Source organism: Mesoplodon mirus (assembly GCF_964341445.2).
Source record: "Mesoplodon mirus genome assembly, chromosome: 19".
Classification (NCBI taxonomy): domain Eukaryota; kingdom Metazoa; phylum Chordata; class Mammalia; order Artiodactyla; family Ziphiidae; genus Mesoplodon; species Mesoplodon mirus.
Genome location: NC_138995.1, coordinates 6,794,939 through 6,810,578, shown reverse-complemented (window position 1 = coordinate 6,810,578; position 15,640 = coordinate 6,794,939).

Genomic DNA, 15,640 nt, shown 5'->3' with positions numbered 1-15,640 from the left:
TCTCTTTCTCTGAGTTTCCATGTTTTCCCTATTTTTACAGTTCCATTTCTGATCACTGAGCAGGCAATGATGCTACGACTAACCTTTGCTGCTGAAGGAACCAAAGACTTAAAAAACCATGTAGAAAGGAACGTTGGCATCCACATTCAGAAGTCTCCCGGAGAGGCCAATATTTTGTCTCCTTGTCAGAGGAGTCTGCTTCTATGGAAAGTTGCAGGCGCTGTGTACATACAGACAGACAGACAGACACACACACACACACACATACACACATGAATTGACCCCTGGCTGGGAAGGATTTCATCAAAGAAGCTCATATGAAGTAAGTCATTTACTGCTAAATTTTCACTGGGACCACAAAGTCACAAGGAAAACCTCAAGCCCTGGGATATAAAAATTAATGAAGGCCATGTGAGGAAAGCTAAGTCCCCAGTATTGGCCTCTCTGATCTTGTCTGTCTGTCTTGTCCTCAACTGGGGTTCAGCCATAAGTCTTAGGAGACTGAGATATGGTTGTACCAAGTAGTCTTAAGGAACAGCTTTTCTCTGGCTGCCCTGGATGTACAAAGATTAGAAGAGGAGAAGAGGAAGGCTAGTGAGGGGGCTAGGTGACCAGCAACATGCTCTTCAGACCAGTAGCCAAGGAAGAAAAGATTCCTCCAAGGATGCAGTATGTAAGACAGATTTCCTTTGGGGAATTTCAGGGTCCTCTAAGGGTTGCCCAGATTTACTGCATGTTGTTGGCCCATAAGAAGAATTGTGGCAAATTTAAATGTTAATATTATTATGCCACCAAGGACTCTTTTAAAATCTAAGCACTTATGTTTGAAGGGAAAATTATAAACTTTATAATTACTTCCTTAGTTTCCACTGCAATTTAGTGAGTTGATTTTGTAAAGGTCTGAATAAGAACTCTAAGATAGAAATGACCAGAGAAAGAAACTGACCTCAGTATGAGTTTATATGTCAATGCTTTTTTAGTTTTTCTCCCTAATAATATATCCAGAAAGTGGATACATTTCAGAAAAATCAGTTTACTGTTATAGTTCCTCACAGATGGCCAACACTTTGTACTTTACTATACCTATTAGCTCATCAGATTCTCTCAGAAAGTGTATCCATTAAGGTTCTTTGGGTTTCAAGTAGTAGAGGATAGCTCTAGCTAATTTAAGTGAAAAAGGGCAACTTTTAGAATCTCAGAAAGAGTTTAACAATTTGTGTATTCATGGTAAACAGTTCTAGCTTCTGTAATAAATAAACCCTGAAATCTCAGTGGTTTAATGAGAAAAAAAAGTTCATTTCTCACTCTCATCACAGTCCAATTAGCCTTCAGAGAAGGGGTGAGTGGCTCCCCGGCACACAATCACAAGGGACCCAGCCTTCTTTCATTTGTTACGACATTGTATTCAACATGTGGTCTCCAGGGTCACCGTAGAAAGGGAAGGCAGAGCTTGGCTTTCCCCAACACGCCTGTTTAAAGTCGGTCTCCTGCAACCCTTGAAATTCGCCAATCACTTCAAAGCACTTAGCTTATCTGAAATTATCTTGTATGTTACTAGAGTGAATGCTCTATGAGCACAGAGACCCACTTGATTGACTGGTATATCCCCACTGCTCATTATAGTATCTGGAACAGAGAGAATTTGAAAAGAACTGCCAAATGAACGAGCAAGTGAATGAATGTCCCAGCTCTGGTTGTCTCTGTTCAAAACCGGATTTGCAGGTGAGAACTTCTTTTGGCCGAGGTTGGGTCAGAAATCACCTCTACTGTAATCAGCTTTGGCAAGGGGGTACAAGAACAACTATGAATAGCCCACCACTAAAAGCTGAGGCAGTTTCTAGAGAAGGAAAATCATTGTGAGCCTGGAAGACACCCTAAACCTTGTTACCCCCAAAGTGTGAAGCAGCAACATCAACATCACCTGGGAACTTATTCAAAATGCAGATCTTGGGTCCCACTCCAAATGTAACAAGAATCCACAAAAGTCTTTCAAAATTTGGAAGTCCCAGGGAATTCCTATGCACAGTAAAGACTGAGAGATACTGCCTTAAAAGGTGTTTATCACTACAACTCTCAGATATGCGTAAGAGATTCCTGACAGCAGTCTCATGCTACACCTGGAACCCAAGTGAGATTCAGCAACTTACCCAAGGTCACAGATCTAGTAATTGGCAAAGCTGGGGTTAAAAGCCAAGACTTCAGACTCCAAATCCCTCTCCACTCCATGCTCATTCTACTATGCTGCTCTATCTCCTGGATAAACCTATTTTCTTCCACTAATGAAAAAGATTCAAAAGGGAGAAATAAATAGAAAAAAAAAGTTACATTTAAATGGTGGTTAATGGTTTCAAGAATTGAAAGGAAATTTCAATTTCAATTGCAAAGGAAACAAGCATTTATCACTTACAGGGCATTTCATACACTGTTTTTCCCCATTACATATTAAAGAACTCTCCAAGTAACAAAATGAATGTTTATAGTTCATTTATTCAGCAATTAGGCATCTTAACATTCTCTTATAAGCATTTACAGCACTTACTCAGAATTATCAAGCATCCTATTTGGGTCAATGGTTTTTCTTTCTCCTTCTCTGATTAAACTAAGAGTTTAAATAGTGCTAATTAAAACTACATGTTATTTTGAGCATCTTGGCCAACAGTTCTCTGCTCAGGGCTCAGGTATTTGGAGCTTTCTCAGTAGGTCACAAAAGACCCCCAGAGATAGCAAAGCTTACCTCTGCCACTTTTGTTCTTTACTGTTTTCAGAGATTGAAGAATGTAGATACCAACCATGTTAATCAGGTCTATTTGGGTTGCAAACCATAGAAATCCATCCCAATATAGGCAAATCAAAGGCAGAAATGATTGGCTCCTATAACTGGAAGCTCAAAAGTTGGATCTAGCTTCAGGGCCTCAAACATCATCAGAGTTCTGTCTCCCCATCTCTCAGCTCCCCTTGTTACTGTTTGAGTGGTTCTCTTCCTAGGGCAACAAGATGGGATTCATTGGCAACCAAAGCCAACAACTTCCTTATCCTTGGATCCTTGAGAAAGACGATTTTTTTCTGTTACATTTGGCAAAAGTCCCAGGGATGACTGTGATTGGACAGTCATGGGTCATGTGATTATCTCTTAACCAAACACTGGAGATAATATATTCTGATTGACTGAAACTGGATTATCATCTGCCTTGAGATAGTATATTTGTTTCCTATGGCTACTGTAACAAGTTACCACAAACTCGGTGAGTTAAAACTGTACACATTTATTCTCTTACAGTTCTGGAGGCTGTAAATCTGAAATTAATTTCACTGGGCTAAAGTCAAGGTGTTGGCAGCTCTGGTTCCTTCTGGAGGGTCTAGAGGAGAATTTGTTTCCTTGTCTTTTGCAGTTTACAGAGCCATATTCTTTGCATTCCTTGGCTCCTGGCACCTTCCTCCATCTTCAAAGTCAGTAACATAGGGCTTCAAGTCCTTCTTTGCTCCCATTGTTGTCACATGGCCTTCTCTCTCTTCTATAGTTTAGTCTTCCTTTGCCTCCCTCTTATAAAGATACTTATAATTACATTTAGGGTCCACCCAGAAAATCTAGGATAATCTCTCTGTCTCAAGATCCTTAACTCAAGCACACCTGCAAAGTCCCTTTTGCCATGGAAGGTAATATTTACAGGTTCCAGGGATTAGGACTTGGATATCTGTAGGAGTCTTTATTCTGCCTACCACGGATGGGAATCAGTCCCACCCAACCACTGGACAGAGAAAGATTATTATAGAACATGTCAGATGTGGCTTTCTAAAGAGCAGGGATTCTTGGCATATAACCAAAGAACATACTACACCAACCAACAAAACCAACGTGTGCTTTGTGGAAGACTGCTAGTTGTTACCCAAAATATATCTTTCCCTTCTTCTGTAATAATAGGGTTTTGTTAGCACATGATCATCCAGAATAAAGACAACATTTTACCAGCCTCTCCCGAAGCTAGATGTGTGCATGTGGCTAAGTTTTTGCCAATACAGTGTGAGTGGAAGTTATGTGTGCAATTTCTGCATCACAAGCTTAAAAAAGAAACTGCTTGCCCTCTTTCTTCCCTTCTTGTGGACTGGAACTCAGCTTGGTCTGCAAAGGATATCTTTATTAAATGAGAGCATGTGTTGGGCACCTGCTGTGTTCTAAGCATCATGCCAAGCATGGGACAATGCAGTGAGAGGTAAGACAATCCTAGGAATGACAACCACAGCAGTTACGTTTATCATTCAGCTGCCCATTCCCCACTGCTGTGCAACAAGCCGGTTATAAAAGACGCTCATCCCCACAATGACTGGGGATTGTCCTCCAGGAGACATCTGCTCCAGACCTGCTTCTTTTGAATTCCTTTCAGGAAATGAAGAACAAACCCCATCAATATTTCCTTCTTGTATATGAGGAGTCCTCTTAGGAGGGGGTGATGAATCTCAGAATAGGCTTTGCAAGGAATTCTGGCTATTGGATTGTGAGAGAAAACAACATGTCCTAGTTTGAGCTTCCCCAGAAGCAGACCTTGAGGCAAGGACTCAAGTGCAAGTAGTTTATTTGGAAACTGATACCAGGAAATACCAGTACGTATTTTTGGGGTGATGAAATGTGGTGATGGTTGCATAACTCTGTGAATACTAAAAACCACTGATTTGTATACTTTAAATGGGCGAATTGTATGATTTGTGGATTGTAGCTCAATAAAGCTATTACTTAAAAAAGATTACAACTGCAATAATGCCAGTTTCATAATTTCAATGTTGTTTGAGTGGGAGAGGACAGGATGGCCTGTTACCCCAGATATGCCCATGAAACTGTGTCATGGTTGGCAAAATCAATACATGTAAAAGTTTAGGAGCCATTGCCATAGAAAAATAAACATAATTCTCTTGCTCCACCATCTAGATAGGATGGCTTTTCCACTGGGACATTCCTGTCCCCTCCTTCTTTCTTAGGGCAAGGAGATAAAAGTACAAAGCAGGAGGGAAAGTGAGGTTTGAATAATAAGTGGTTTTCATTTAGCTGCATTGAAAACCGAGGGTCGACATGTATTAATTTTCATGTTCAAATTACTTCATTTTGTCTCTCCTCCAACCGTGAGGGTAATTTTATGCCAGGATTATTTTAGTCAGTCTAATTATGCATGCATCAATATTTAGCGAGTGTTTACCTAACCCACAGCACACCCAAATGTTTTCCTCCCTCAGAGACCATGGCAGTACAATATAATGTAACTAGGTGGTGCCCAGTACAGAGATGAAGTTCCCTTTATTTCTCCATCTTTGTTTGTAAGGAACATTCAGGTGGCATTTCTTGAAAATCAACATATGTACTATTCAGATGCATCCATAAAACCAAAGACGGTGTTGTGAATGCTATGAGTTCACTACATGATACTAAATGTAATTCTTGCACAGATGTTTCATTAGGGATTCAGTTATGTAAGACAAATTAAAATTGACCATTTGTTTAGATTTTCCTTCTTTGCAAAGTACCTTCCCTCTCTTGCTGTCATGCATTGGAATTACTCTGTCACAGACAATATTGCTTATCCTAAACTTTTCCTATAGAATCTCTTCTCCTTTAACTAACACTCCTTATTTATGTTCTTCTCTGTCTCCTCCCCTCCCTCTCCTCCTCCTTCATCCTTTCCTCTCCATTTTCTTTCTTTGGCTCCTTTGCATTTTCTTCCCAGCTCCTAACTGTGTAAAACCTAAGATTGAACCTTGAGCCTTTTATTCTTTTATGTTCACATCCTTCACTTAAAGGAACATTGCATTTCTCTTCGTCTCAACTCTGAACCTCAAGCTGATGATTCCCAAATACATAAGAATTTGGCACTGGGATGTATTTATGGGGATGGTCCATTTATCTTCACCTGATGTCCAGAAGTGGATCGCTTATCTCCAGCAATAGCTGTCATTGGCCGTACCGTTTTATTCTTTTTTTTTTTGGCCGCGCCATGCAGCCTGCGGGATCTTAGTTCCCCAACCAGGGGTCGAACTCGTGCCCCCTGCAGTGGAAGCACACGGTCTTAACCACTGGACCACCAGGGAAGTCCTGGGCCGTACCATTTTGATACCTCCCTTCTTTTCCTTCATTCTCATATTAGTTTAATTTTGCCTTGCAAAGTCTCTTGGACTCATTCTGTCTTTCCATCCCTTCTGCTTCCACTGTGTTTTCCCGATGGCTTCCTAACCAGAGGAACACCCCAGAGTGTCAGCAAGTTAATCTTGGTGGTCTGCAAGGTTTGATCATCTCTTAGACAATCCATCCTGAAGCCAGACCACAGAGCTGCCTTCTTTCTCTATTCTTCCACTCCCAGGATCGAAAGACACCTGGCCCCTGCATCATTCCCCAAAGTCCTGTGGAACGAGATAAAGCTGAGAGAGAGCCTTAGGTAAGAGAGTAGGATGAAATGGGGCAACACAGGGGAGGGTGTTGGGGACCAAAGGCACAACATGGACCACGGGGTGTTGAGAATGTGGAAGGAGAGAGAAAATACCAGGGGAAAGGCTTCCTGCCTATTAGTGGGATAGCCCTGTGGAATGGCTGTTATTCTTCCATTCAGAAGAATCTTGTTTAACTAGGTGTTCTCACAATTGGGTAAATCAAAACAGTGTTCATTTCAACACAAATGCAATCTTGTGAACACAATATTTTTGATAAAATACTTTAATCTTATCATGTGTCTTAAACATATTTTAAAGCAACTCTGTAATTGAAGATTTACCTCATTCAATTTATGGAAAATATTCATCATATAGTTGGCAAAGCCATTCCACATTGTGAAATCAGTTAGGCAGATCAAAGTATTTGAATTCTTTTTGAGTTGTATGCCCCAAATTATATTTAATGATCATGTTAGAAAAAATGACTTCATATTTCAGTTTGAATGAACAACATTCTCATGACAACTGTTTCATTTTTGGCAGATAGATAGATAGACAGACTGTAGCCTTTGTTGTTGCCATGAGTTTGTTACTTAGGTTGAGGGGGAAGGCAGTGGGGGCAGGGTGCATTGAGCAGAAGACCTTGAAGAAGGAATCAGAGAAGGTGAGAGAATTAAGCAAGTAGACAAGAGCATTCCAGGCAGAGGGAAGAGCTGGAGGGAGACTCCAAGGCAGGGTCCTGCCCGTGTGTTTGAGGGGCGGCAAGGAGGACCTTGTGACTAGAATGGAATGAGTAACAGGATAGAAGTCATAGATCAAGAGCAACAGGGGCAGGGCTTCCCTGGTGGCGCAGTGGTTGAGAGTCCGCCTGCCGATGCAGAGGACACGGATTCGTGCCCTGGTCCGGGAGGATCCCACATGCCGCAGAGCGGCTGGGCCCGTGGGCCGTGGCCGCTGAGCCTGCGCGTCCGGAGCCTGTGCTCCGCAACGGGAGAGGCCACAACAGTGAGAGGCCCGCGTACAGCAAAAAAAAAAAAAAAAAAAAAAAAAAAGAGCAACAGGGGCTAGATTATCTAGCCTTGGAGCCACTTGAGGATTTTGGCTTTTACTCTAGGTGAGATGGGGAGACCTTGCCACGTTTTTAGCAGATGAGTGATGCACTAAGGCTATGAAAGGATTTCTCCAGTGCTAGGTTGAGAATGGACTGGAGGGAGACAAGGGTGGGATCAGAGGGACCCACTGGGAGGCTGCTGCTGTCATCCAGGCAGGAGGTGATGGTAGCCTGGACCAGTTTAGTAGAAGTGGAGTCGTCAGGTAGTGGATATATTCTGAAGGTAGAGCCAGCAAGATTTCTTGATGGATTAGTTGGGGGTTGAGTCAAAGATCAGAGTCAAGGGGAGTCCTGTGCTTGTATGCTGTGCTACTAGAAGGACGACATTGCCCTCACTGAGATGGGGAAGGATGCGGGTGAAGCAAGATTGGAACATGTAAATTGGGGCATTAGAGTGAGCTGTGAGCTGAGAAATCTGCAGGATAGAAGGAGAAGTTAAAGTCCATGAGATAATAAGGGAAGAAGGAAGAGGAGGGGGTTAAAAAGAGAGTGAGAGAAGCACAAAGAAGCATCTATGAGGTCGGTGACACTCCACAGTACTGATGGTGGGAGGACACGTAGGCCCTTGTTAAAGCTCAGGGTACTATTACATGCACTTCAGTGATTGTGTTAGTCTCCTAGGATTGCCAAAACAAATTACCACAAACTTGGTGGCTTAACCAACGGAAATTTGTTCTTACAGTTCAGAAGACTAGAAGTCCAAAGTCAAGGTGTCGGCAGGGCCATCCTCCTTCTGAAGGCTCTAAGATACTTCCTTGTCTCTCCCAGCTTCTGGTGGCTCCAGGTGTTCCTTGGCTGTGGTACCATAATTCCAACTTCTCCCTCCATCTTCATGGGGTCTTCACCCCGTCTCCCTCTGTTCATGGGAATTAGGGTCCATCTTAATCCAAGATGATCTTATCTAGATATCCTTGTGTTAATTACATCTGCAAACATCCCTTCTCCCCCAGATAGTGTCACCTTCACAGGTTCATGGATTTAGGACCTGAACAAATCCTAGTGGGGCCACTGTTTACGCAACTATAGTGATGCTCCTCCATCCCCTCCATCCCTCCCACCTGAACTTCCAAGCCTCTAAAAGTAGGAGGAACTTCAATAAAGTTGACTTTACTGCTTTAAGTTTTGTTTTACAAATGAAAAAGAGAGGTTGAGTTTCACATTGAGCTCAGAATGGTAGTGAGAAGCAGTGACTTACAAGAAGCAGAAGGAACTGTGAGAAGGTAGGTCCCTAGGATCTTGAAGAAATCTTGGTAAGGCTTTGACATCCCCAGGCTGTGGGATTGGGAATTTGAGCCAGTCTTACCTGGATCCCAGGGTTTAGGAAGTTCCTACTGATATCTGGATTATGAGGACATAAAATATGATCATATTATATATTCTACTTTATAATCTGCTTTCCTTGCTCAAAAAATATTGCAAAAGTTTTCTCAAGTCATTAAGTATTCTCCAACAACATGATTTTTAATGGCTGCATAGCAGTCCATCAAATGAAAGTACTGTAATTCATATAACAAATCCTTTACGGTAAGCCATTTAGGATGTCTCTGCATTTAACATATGAAAAATAACACTGAAATGAAAATTTTTCTCTATAAATCATTGTGTACATCTTTGATTATTTTCAAATGGTCTCATTTTAAATAACCATGAACAATTTTGTGACAGCAATTTCTGCTCATTGTTTTCTTTATGAACTAAAAGTTTTCCTTCAGGCAAAAAAAAAAAAAAATAGAAAAGAAGTTCCTGGAACATCTGGCTTATGGTATAATTTACTTTTGGCATTCAGCTATGCTCCCAAATTTTGAAATGCCTTCCTTCTAATAGATTCATCCTAGATTTAATCTCCCTTCTGGAGATACAGATGCCAGCATGTTTCTTTCTGTGAACCTTCAGCCTGGGAGCCATGGCCGCAGGAGAGAAGCCACATCAAACTGTGCATTGGTTGCCTGCAGCTCCTATTTCTCAATTTGTAAATCCCAAGAAGGGACAGAAACTGACAGAATTATACTGCTGGAGTTTTTATTGAGGCTGAAAAGATTCCTGTGATAATGGCTGCCATGGAAAACGCTGATATGCCAGGTCGTTTACATAGATTATCTTTATAACCAATATGAGGTACAAATTATTATCCCAGCATTGGTGAACAGCCTGCAGCTCAGAGAAGAGAGGGCAGTTCATACAGTCAAGTAAGTAGCAGAGTTGGATTTCTACCCAAGATTTATCTTACTCAGATCCACCATGTTGTATGTTAGAGGGACTCCCACGTTTTTGAATTTTGAACACTGGTAAGATTTCAGATCAAAATCCGGGAGACACGCAGTTTCACCAACTTTTAATTTTGCCAAGTAAGGGCATCAAAACAGAAACAACAACCAAACTGTGATATCCGATCACCACCATTTCATACAGGAAAAGATAGTTTAATACCAAAAAGAGAGGAAGGCTATACTCTCCAAAGACAATCCTTTAAATTAAATGAATTCAATCATATGCAAACTCAATACACTGTCCTTACTGATGACCATCATCTCGCCATGGATCAGTGAAAAGTGAGTGCTATCTCTAGACCCCATTCAAGAACTGCTTTCAGAGGTCCTGTTGTCATCACTGCCTCGATGGAATGGTTTCTCTGCCTTGGCTGACCAACATGGAAGGGGATGCATGGCCTCCCTTCTGCTGCAGGAAGGAGCTGGCAAAACATTCAGCCTAGGGCTTCCTTGGTGGCGCAGTGGTTGAGAGTCCACCTGCCGATGCAGGGGACACGGGTTCGTGCCCCGGTCCGGGAAGATCCCACATGCCGCGGAGCGGCTGGGCCCGTGAGCCATGGCCGCTGAGCCTGCGTGTCCGGAGCCTGTGCTCCGCAACGGGAGAGGCCACAACAGTGAGAGGCCTGCGTACCACAAAAAAAACCCCAAAAAACAAAAACAAACAAACAAAAACATTCAGCCTAGTGAGAGTGGGGCATTCATGTCATCACCATCCCCCCCTTTCAGGGGAGAATTCTCACACTCCAGTCCTTTCCAAGAGTGAGGAAAGGAAGTGGAGACCTGGGTGTAGACTAATTTCAAGACATTTAAGAGGGAGAATAAGAAGAGAGAGAGAAATATTTGGATATGTGGGCAGAAATATTTGGGGGCTGATTCCTTAATGTATTCATAAGAAGTAGAGCTATGTAGATGGAGAACCCCTGTCAGTCTCCAAGTGGATAAATCAAAACAGAACTCACGGATCTTTAAAGCTGGCCCTTTACTAATATGGTTGTTCTGATATACAATGTACGGGAGGGAAGGACGATGGATCATGAGCACAGCTTTCCACTCCTTCGCTCACACTGGGTCCCTCAAGGACTACGAGGGGTCTTGGCACTGAATGGACACTAGGTAAGTAACTGATGAACCATGAAATAAGCAAAAACCAGTTATTATGTCAATCTCTTACTGTTTAATTTTAGTAGCTTACTCCACCCCATCCACCCTCATTGCTTCATTATTGGATTTATGGTCATAAGTGGCTAATAAAGGCAAAGTTGGCTTGTGGATGGTCTCCACAGTTGAAAATGTCAGCCAAAAGGTCACGAAAATGAAGGTCAGGATGGTCTCCTGACTCAGGAGTAAGGTTGGTGTTCCTGAAGTCAGCCATTATTGAATGAGCACCTTGAACCTGACATTGTACTAACCGCTTAACTGGCCGTGAGCTCACATGATCCTCCTAAGAACACAGTGAGGGAAATACTATTAATATTATCTCCAGTTTACAGACTGCAGAGACCATGGAGATGCTTAGTGGCTGGGCTAGAGAGCTGTAATGGAACAAGGATGGAAGCCACATCAGCCTTGCACACACACAGACACACCCCCACCCACATACATACACATATACACTCCCACAAATACCCACACAAATGTGCACATACACATAATCATCACACACCTACACATATATACACACGCATGCACACACATACCCGCAGACACCCACACACATAGAGTCATATATATTCATAACTACACACATATAGTCATACAGACACACGCACACACACACACGCGCGCGCGCGCACACACACACACACACACACACACACACGGCAAGAGCCCTGGTTATATACCAAATTCTGATGCTCATTGTCTGTATGACTCTAGTTGAATGTTATCCCCTCTCTGTTCCTCAGGTTCCTCACTGCAAGTTTAGCTTAAATCAGAGATCATCTGGTCATGTGTCCAGGAGCGCTTGGGTCCTGTGGTGGTGCCTTGGGGCTGCCTCAGGGGTGAGAGAAAAGCCCGGCAGGACAGCTGCCCGTACCTCACCTCAGCTTCAACCAGGACAGCTAAACTTTCCTTTGTTTCACCCGTTGCTATTCCACTTAATTATTTCATTAGCATAAAAGTACTGGAGGCAAGCAGAGTAGAGTCCTGGGGAGAGGATTAGCCTGAGAAAATGCCCCAGGCCAGGCAGGGCCAAGAGGTTTCACTGAGCAGCGATGGTAAACAATTGATGCTCCGGTAGTCCTTGTGCAGCCCCCTAGTGGCCATCTCCCACCCTGCAGCTTCCAGGGAAAGCGTCATACAGGAGAGCCTTGTCCTACTGACGCCGCAGGAGATTGTGTGAAAGGGTATTGAACAGAAGTGCAGCCTGTCTCAACTCACCCTTCTGCTAAGGACAAACACGGTGATCATTCTGCCGTGTGAAGAGAAGGCTCTGGGCTCAGAGTCCCACGCAGCCGCCTGAAGGGAATCACTGGGGTCCAAGGGAACTGAATTGCTGGTAGGAGCCAGACCCGGACCTGGACCTGCTGGTGGCAGGAAATGCTTTATGAGAAATGTAACTTCCCCCAAATCCTCAGGGATAATGTCGAGTTCTGTATGAGGCATTAGGACTCCAGCCTTATGAGAGAGAAGGAAGGTCCCAGAAAGCCAAATACTTCGGAATATTCAGGTTTTATATCTACGTGTACCTAAAGCCAAAATTACCATCAGGTTGGCAGAGGAATGTTTAAATCTTTTTTTTTTATCGAGATTACAAACCTACTTGGCAGGAGGAGGACTACCTTGTAATCTGTGCTTAAACATACTTATTGAACTTAAAGTGTGTGTGTATGTAATCCTGTGCATGCATTTGTACTTGGCTTTTCCATTTTGGTGCTTGTTGTTTATTACCCCTTGCTGTGGTCAGTGCTAAGAGTCAAGAAGGGGATGGGCCCCCAAACAAGAGCAGAGATAAAAGTATTGGGATTTCACATGCTGATTCCAAGTTATGCTGAATCCATAACTTGTTCCCTACGTCTCTTGAGCATGAAATTCTGTCGTCTTAAGAACAAGACCTTTTCCATTCTTACACCTCACCTTTTGGTTCCCAAGTGGCAATCCATTGCCTGCTGCCAGCTGGTGACAAAGTTTTTCTTTTCTGGGGTGATACCTGAAAAAGGAGGACAACATAGAAAGTTTCTTATAAAGTTAAAATTAATCAGTATGGGACCACATTTTATTCTGAGACTGTGTCCATCTTTTCAGTTTTAAAATATCTTTTCTTGTTGTAGACTGTCGGTAGTTGATTTCTTAATGCATTTTCATTTGGCAAAACTAAATATTTGTGACTCCATGTGCATCTGTCTCATTTTGAAAATAGTTTACTGGTCTATGAAGCGAAAAATTTGGGAACTACTGATCTAGGCAATTTTACTAAGTTGCAGTCCAATTATTTAGTTACAGTCCCAGGAAAATTATCAGCCAGAATCACAGCAAAGATCTTCTAAGAAAATTACACAGGAAGAGTTTTGCAGCCTACAAACTAAAAATATAAAATGTTACTACACTTAAAGATAGGATACCTTCTGGGCTTCCCTGGTGGTGCAGTGGTTGAGAGTCCGCCTGCCGATGCGGGGGACACGGGTTCGTTCCCCGGTCTGGGAGGATCCTGCATGCCGCGGAGCGGCTGGGCCCGTGAGCCATGGCCGCTGAGCCTGTGCGTCTGGAGCCTGTGCTCCGCAACAGGAGAGGCCACAGCAGTGAGCGGCCTGTGTACCACAAAAAAAAAAAAAAAAAAAGATAGGATACCTTCCTCTATGAAGCTGAGATCCAGATTTGGATTTTACCTACAAACAACCTTGATGCAATGGGCATAGTCATGGATTAAAATTTTTTCTTCCAGTTTTATTGAGATATAATTGACATACAGCACTATATAAGTTTAAGGTACACAGCATAATGATTTGACTTACAGAAAGAGAAAGACAAATCCCATATGATATCACTTCTATGTGGAATCTAAAATATGACACAAATGAACCTATCTATGAAACAGAAACAGACTCATGGACATAGAGAACAGACTTGTGGTGAGGGGGCTCGGGGAGGGATGGAGGAGGAGGTTGTGGGGAGCAGATGTGAGCTTTTATATACAGAATGGATAAACAACAAGGTCCTACTGTACAGCACAGAGAACTATATTCAATATCCTATGATAAACCATAATGGAAAAGAATATAAAAAAGGGTATACATATATATATATAGCTGAATCACTTTGCTGTACAGCAGAATTTAACATATTGTAAATCAACTATACTTCAATAAAAATAATAAATTGACTTACATACCTCATGAAATGATTATCACAACAAGTTTAGTGAACATCCATCATCTTGTATAGATCAAACTTAAAGAAACAGAAAAGAATTTTTTGTGTGTGATGAGAACTCTTAGGACTTAGTCTCTTAACAATCTTCACATATAACATATACAACAGTGTTAATTATATTTATTATGTTGTACTAGTACTTATTTATCTTGTAACTGGAAGTTTTTACCTTTTGACTGCCTTCACCTAATTTGCCCTCCCCTCCATAACGCACCTCTGGAAACCACAAATCTGATCTCTTTTTCTATGATTTTTTTTGTTTTTGAAGTATAATTGACCCATAACACTATGTTGGTTCCTGTTACATATAGTGTTTTGCTCTTTCCATGTATCTCAAAATGGTCACCACAATAAGTCTATTTACAGTATGTCACCACCCAAAGATATTACCTAGTTATTGACTATATTCCTCACACCTATTTCATACCCATAACTCATTTATTTTGCAACTGAAAGTTTGTACCTCTTAATCTCCCTCACCTATTTCTTTCCTCCCCTCAATTCCCTCCCATCTGGCAACCCCCTGTTTGTTCTCTATGACTCTGTTTCTGTTTTGTTATGTTTATTCATTTGTTCTGTTTTGTTTTACATTCCACATATAAGTGAAATCATAGAGTATTTGTCTTTCTCTGACATTTCACTGAGCATAATACCCTCTAGGTACACACATGTTGTTGCAAATGGCAAGATTTCATTCTTTTTTATGGCTGAGTAATATTCCATTGTGTGTGTATATGTGTGTGTGTGTGTGTGTACCACATCTTCTTTATCCATTCATCTATTGATGGACACTTGGTTTGCTTCCATATCTTGGCAATTGTAAATAATTCTGCAATGAACATTGCTGTGTATATATATTTACAGTTGTTATAGCTTCTTCATGGATTGATCCCTTAATCATTATTTGATGTCCTTCTTTGTCTCTTGTTGCAACCTTCGTTTTAAAGTTATTTTATCTGATATAAGTATTGCTTCCCCAGCTTTTTTTTCATTTCCATGGAATGTCTTTTTCCATTCCCTCACTTTCAGTTTGTTTGTGTCTTTAGATCCAAAGCAAGTCTCTTATAGACATCATATATATGGGTCTTGCTTTCGTATCCATTCAGCCACTCTATGTCTTTTTTTTTTTTTTTTTTTTTTTTTTTTTTTTTTTGCGGTACGCGGGCCTCTCCTTGTGTGGCCTCTCCCGTTGCGGAGCACAGGCTCCGGACACGCAGGCTCAGTGGCCATGGCTCATGGGCCTAGCCGCTCCGCGGCATGTGGGATCTTCCTGGACTGGGGCACGAACCCGTGTTCCCTGCATCGGCAGGCGGACTCTCAACCACTGCGCCAACAGGGAAGCCCCACTCTGTGTCTTTTGATTGGAGCATTTAGTCTATTTACATTTAAAGTAATTATTGATAGGTATGTACTTATTGCCAGTTTGTTGTTTTAGGGTTTTTTTAGTTCTTTTTTGTTCCTTTCTTCTTCTTTTGTTCTCTTCCCTTGC